Source organism: Cryptotermes secundus, unplaced genomic scaffold (genome assembly GCF_002891405.2).
Source record: "Cryptotermes secundus unplaced genomic scaffold, Csec_1.0 scaffold1148, whole genome shotgun sequence".
In the NCBI taxonomy this organism is placed as follows: domain Eukaryota; kingdom Metazoa; phylum Arthropoda; class Insecta; order Blattodea; family Kalotermitidae; genus Cryptotermes; species Cryptotermes secundus.
The window spans coordinates 671,192-677,838 of record NW_019723322.1 but is presented as its reverse complement, the minus strand read 5'-3'; positions in this window follow the sequence as shown (position 1 = coordinate 677,838).

Below are 6,647 nucleotides of genomic sequence, written 5' to 3'. Positions count from 1 at the left end.
GACGTCTTGCCACAAAAGGTTTAGTTTCACAAAGACTTCTCTTGTAAGCCGCAGATAACGTAATGATCAACAGACTTACGTGCAGGAGACAGGACCAAGACGAGGTCGCCCACAGCTGGCTTCCTCTCGCTTCTGTTTCACAAAGGGCTAACTAAGATTTGTCTTTTAACCCACTGTGAGCACAGACGGACATAGCGACTTGCAGCAATATGTCATCCGGGCGCGGAACTTAAGGAAAACTGAAGACACAGAGAAATAAATCACCAAGGGTTTTACCTTATTTATCGCACGCACAACGAACAGATAGGACGAGCCAGGGGAAAGAGGAAGGAAAAGACGTGGCGGAATTTAAAGAAATATGGCGAGGTTTACGTCATATCAGCACTGGCCATCTACTTCTCCCTTTCCCACACAATTTTTTTCTGCTTTCTTTTCTTATCAATATTGAAAATCCATTTTCTAAGTGCCGTTTCTTATAAGTACGCATGTGCGATATACGCCAAGGAAAGTTTCCGTCTCGTAACAGTACATAAGAGTGCAATACATGTAGGTCTTATGCTTAAAAATATCAGTGCAGACTTATCACTTTAATATTTTTTTCTTTGTTACTACTACTGCAGTTCAGTGGTGTATATATGTTAGCCATATATTTGCCTGATGATGGCTATTAATAGCCGAAACATGTAGCAGAGCCAAACTTGGCACTGTCCTTGATATAGTTGTGTTGTGACGGTTTTAATAAAGAAGTTATACACTTTAATTGTTACGTGTATTAGTTACTATAGGAGAGTTTGGATTGGTGAATAGATTTATTGAACACTTACAGGTCGTAACTACAAATAATTATTATACTGTCTATTGTTGATTTCCACACTACGAATCACTGCACACTGTCTTCTCAGTCTGCCCTCACCAGTCTTTACAGCTCTCCGAGCTGGCGATTCCTCTGCCATGTCTTCACTAGACGTTTTCTGGTAACGAATCTTAGCTTTCTTTGTCCTCTGAACTCTCAACTGAACTGAATTCACCCTCTCAACAGAACACCGTCGTTCAAGTCATATAACCTCGGAGTGGACCTACAGGAAACGCCGCATACATCACCTTTTGTATTGTTGTGTGGCGTAACCGTGCGCTCGTAGACTGCAGGCGCTCCATAGCAACGGCTGTATGCGTAACGTATCGTGACACTTTCTCTATTGTTGCTTTATTACCTAGCAATTGCTGATGTTTGCTGAGTCACCTTGTAGCATCGGGTCCATACGCCACAATATTGTATTGTGGAATTTTAAATTTAGTAATTCTTACTTTCTGTAAAATGCACTTAGGACTATAATATCAAAGAGGATGAGATGAGCGAGACGTGTAGAACGCACAGATGAAATGCGTACAAAACTTATATCGGAAAACCTAAATGAAGTAAACAAATCTGGAGACCAAAAGAAGAAAATATTAAGTTGGATTTTGTTTAGGTTCCGGTGTAGAAAACCAAGATTACCGGCCGTGGGGATCCGTTGCGCTGATCACGTGACACTCTCTTTCCTCAAAAGTTGGCACTAACTTCGCCGACAATCGGCGGTCGATCGGTCGGTATAGCTCGCTTGCGGACTACAGGCCACGGAGTATGTTGTTGAGGTAGCGACGTGTAACAATGTGCATGTCGATAATTGAAATTTAAATATCAGCTTTGCCATTTGAATAGGAATTCCCATTACAATGTCCATATCAGGTAGTTTGTTAGTTTGGATGCAAAGTTTGTGTTGGTGTTTTATAAGCGATTAGTGCAAGGTTGTGACATAACAAAGGAAAGGCTAACTTGTATTCTGAAAAAATGGATGTGTAAGGTTTTAAAACGTTTCACCATAAAATTACAGCAATGCGAGACGAAAAACAGTACAGAAATAATACCACAGAGAATTGCTCAATCAAGACACAAAGAAATGTGTTTTCACACAGAGCCCACATTATTGTGTTTGCGGGGTGGTATCGCCCCTATGGCTGTCTCTGCTAACATTACAAAACAATTCTGATAGTAATTGTTTGTAACACTGGAGCACTTTATTTGATATATTCAGCTGCGTCTCGCGCTGATTACAAATTTTCCGTGTTTTATTTTTGCCGCACAAGAGAATAAAGAGAACTTTATATTGCGGCGGCTTTGTGAATGGATTCCACTCTCATAAGCTTAGGGCACTCAGTCACCATTATCTTGGATTCGAATTGCAATCAGGAGATCCATTTTTCAGCATTTTTCTGTCTTGCTGGTTTTGGTAGAGGCAATGCCTTATTGTGACATCATGCACCATCAAGGGAGCCTATAATTTCGCATTTGGATAGTTAATCACGCTTCAGGATAAATTGCATAGACATACGCTGTATTTCTTTTTTTTTATTGCAAGTGTCTCGAAAAATATTTGCAATACAAATTTTAGGTTACAATGATATTTGTATTTAGTTTTACGAATGAACCGTCTGTCCGAAGAACGGTACTTGAGAACTGTCATGAAGTTCGGTTTGTGCAGTACGAAAAGTGAGGATTGCATCGGACCGACGAAAACTAAAATTAAATTCGCTTCACACAAATTTAGTAATATATATTTTTCTTTTAAATCTCTTAAATCATTTCTAGCTACAACATGCAGACAGTCCGGCAGATAGACGGACCGCCCACGACTTCCATAACATGGGTTTGGCAGGGCAACTGTTTCCTTCGATTCATGATCTGGACATTTTTTGTATCAGATAAGTGTTTAGCGAGATAGGTGACAGATGAAGAGTGTATACACATATATACGTACATTATTCTTGAATACAATTAATATTTTAATAAACAAGAAAGTCTCATTACAAATACGATTAAGAGAAACAATTTTGGATCCAAAGACATTATCAGACGAACATCTAGCAGAAGGGAAACGTTTATTTGAAGAGTAGACACTGAACAAAGGAAAAGAATACATATATAGACATTCAGTAGTTTAGAAAGATAAGGTTAATTCGCTTAGTGGGGAGTCCAGCTGGATCAACTCTGCACGACGGCCACTGATTGGCCTATTGTAGCCTGCCCGTGGTGATTATGATGGAGAATTTGGTGGAATGAACATTGGCAGAGTAAACTGAAGTACTCGGAGAAAACCCGCCCCAGCGCCACTTTGTCCTCCACAAATCCCACTTGAGCAGACCGTGATCGAACCCGGGCCGCCGGGGTGGGAAGTCAGCGACTAACCTCTTGAGCTATGGCGTGGCCTTCCGAAAGATAAGGTAACCCTGCGACCCAGACACAAGATTTTTTTTTTGAGAGAGTGTACAGTTAACGTAAGATGTTTAGAATCTAGAAGTAATCCCGGGTCTTTAACAGCGTCGGTAAAGATTAAGGAGGGTTGGTAAAGTTTATAGGCTTGGATCAGTACGAGTATGTTTTACTTCAAAAGGATATAACTTCAGTTTTACTAATGTTGGGTTTCATGTAGCTAACATTACATCAACAGTGTACTGACTCAGTGTGAGACTGCAGTGCGTATATTGCAATCATCAGAATACCGTCGATTGTAATATATTCAGTGGAAAGTAGATACATGGAGTAGTTAACAGTACCATATAAGCCTAATGATGACGCATGTGATGCAGTTTAAAAAGCCGATCACAGCGCCGCGCGGTCTAAGTCATGAAACATCTTCGCTCGCTCGAACGCTGGGATCGTGGGTTCGAATTCTACTCAAGGCATGGATGTCTGTGCGCGTTTATTCAGTGTTTATGATGTTCTGTGTGTAGGTAGCGGCCTTGCGACTGGCTGATCGCCCGTCCAAGAAGTCCTACCGACTGTGTATAGGATTAAGAAACTGAAGAAGCGGCCAAGGTCTAACAAAGGGCAGTAGAGCCATAGATGGTTGGAGTTTAAAATCAGGGGTCCTAGAACAAGCCCTTGACGCACACAGCAGATTACTTCAAAAGGTGATGAAAGATTTCGAGAAACACGGACTTGGGATTGTCTGTTGTGTAAGCGATCGTGGGTTCGAATCCCAAAGAAGGCATGGATGTTTGGTATGTGTGTGTGTTTATTCCGTGTTTATGTTCTGTTTTTAGGTAGAGGCCTTGCGACGGGCTGATCGCTCGTCCAAGGTGTCCTACCGCCTGTGAAAATGATCATGAAACTTAAAATCAGAGGCCATTACTCAAGGGGCCTGTAGAGCCTGTGAAAAAAAAAATATATGAAGACATATGTTATTAAGTCATATACAAGGCCGCGCCATAGTTCAAGCGGTTATTCGCTGGCTTCCCACCGCTGCGTCCCGGGTTAGATCCGCGTCTGGTCAAGTGGGATTTGTGGTGGACAAAGTGATGCTGGGGCAGGTTTCCTCCGAGTACTTCGGTTTCCCCTGCCAATCATCATTTCACCAATTGCTCCACAATCACCCTCACCTATCATCTGCTGCTGGTACAATAGGCCAGAAGTGGCCGAAGTTCAAGGGACTTAGTCCTACCCCACTTACTTACTTACTTACTTACTCATGGAGCTGAGCCCTTCTTGAAGAGCCGTCAATTCTGCAGCTACTCAAGAATTTCCCAGCATTTTATGGAACCCGAAGGTTCATCACCGTGTTCACAAGAGCCCTCCACTGGTCCCTATCTTGAGCCAGATCTATCCAATCCATATCGTCCCATCCTATCTCTCTAATATCTATTCTAATATTGTCCACCCACCTACACCTTGGTCTTCCCTGTGGGCTCTTTCCTTCCTGCTTTCCCACCAATATCCTATACGCATTCTTCGTTTCCCCCATTCATGCTACATGACCTGCCCACCCCACTAGCAAAAGTAAAGTCATATACAAGTACAACTAAGAGTAACTGTGATGTATAGTATTACACATACTGAGAGTGATAATACTGTCACGTGTGTAGGTTGTCGCGTGACTTATAAAACGGTTTCTGAATTGGCTTAATGGATTTATTGACACCTTTTACACACACCTCGAGACTACAGGCAAACACAGCGTTATCACTGTTCTACACACTTTACAATTCACCGTTGTACATACACTAGGGTTATCAGTCTTTGATAGTCGTATCCTGGCAACGGATATATAAGTCTTACTGCCATTTCAGGTCACACGTGAAGTCTTCTTTGCAGCGATCAATTCCTTACTTGCCATTATTCTGCAGCTGCGAATTCCGTAGACCCGATTCAGTTCAACTGCTCTACTCCTGGCAGTCTGACATGTCGAAACTGAACTCGACTCTGCTGCTACTGTCAGCTTCGGAACTCTTGCTTATAACCAGTTTTCATGGACCACACAGAAAACAAGCCTTTCTATTGTTGAGAAAGCGTGTTTACAACGCCGTTGCATAGCAACGAAATTTATTCGATTGTTGCTTGCGTATTCCTTGCCGCGGGAATTTGTATGCCGAGTCGCTGTCTAGCAATGTGCGTCTATTCTGACTTCGCTATTCCAGCTTGCGGGCGTCATATCACAATATTAAAATGAGCCCTCACATTGTTACTTATTAGATAGTGTTGAGTAAATTGAGTGAAATAGACTAGTTAGTGTTCCTTTTGTGTTGTGTGTAAACTAGAACTAATTTCGTCCCGTCTGAGCAAGACTCCTTAAGTAAGATTTGAGGCTTTTACGGCGGTGACTATGAAGAAAGCAGTCTTCTTGGATTTGTCACCGTGTATATGTGGTGTTAACCGACGTTTCGGAGGAACGTATCGCCTTCATCTTCAGGGTAGAAGGAAAAATGTAAGAAATCCGCAAGCGAAGAGACCGTGAGAACCGGTAAAAGCAGACTTTAAGACTCCTTAAGCTCTGAGACTGGCTTCTTCTCTGCCTAATCTGACTATCAGCGACTAACATTCACTCCTACTTAGGACACACTGAACTTCGTAAGCAAGGAACTGCTTACTCTCTCCCATATAGATCCCCGTCTGTCTGATTCTGTCATCATGTTACTATAAGTAGTAAGATTAATAATGAGAGAGATCCCACACTGTCCAGAGATGTAGGAGTGCGAGTATCAGCAACTGCTATACATCGGCTACGACTTCAGCTGCACTATGCAAGTTGCTACGTACAAATCAGTCCAACGCGTGGCCATTTCTACGGCGAAGTAAGGAGCAAGTGTGGTTGAGTAGGTAACTGTGAAGTATGTTGATATAGCCACCGGAGAGTCCAAGGGCACTAAGCGTGTGAAGAAGAGGGACATAAGAGTCTAGATCAAACGCACCGCTAATATCAAAATAAACGGCAGAAAGTTTACGGTGACAGCCGACTAAAAGAGTAATTAAATCAAGATAATTAACCAAGTTGATTGTGATATGTTTAGATTAAATGAAACCGCGTGGCATGTGAAACATGGTCATGAATAACAAATTAAGATAATTTTGGTAAAATTATTAGGAGTATATATTAGTCCGTTATTGCTAACAGAGGTACTATTGCCATTTTTTGAATTACTGCTGCATGAATTCATAATTCAGGGAAATACCGCTGAGATGAACTTAGATTACAAGTACGTTTAAGAAGAGGAAGACTAGTAAAAACATCCGAATCACATATAAGCGCTAGTGATCGAACATAGAAGGAAACAAAAGTTGGTGAACACCCCTGGACAAAAGTTGTTATATACCACTACCACCACCACCACCACCA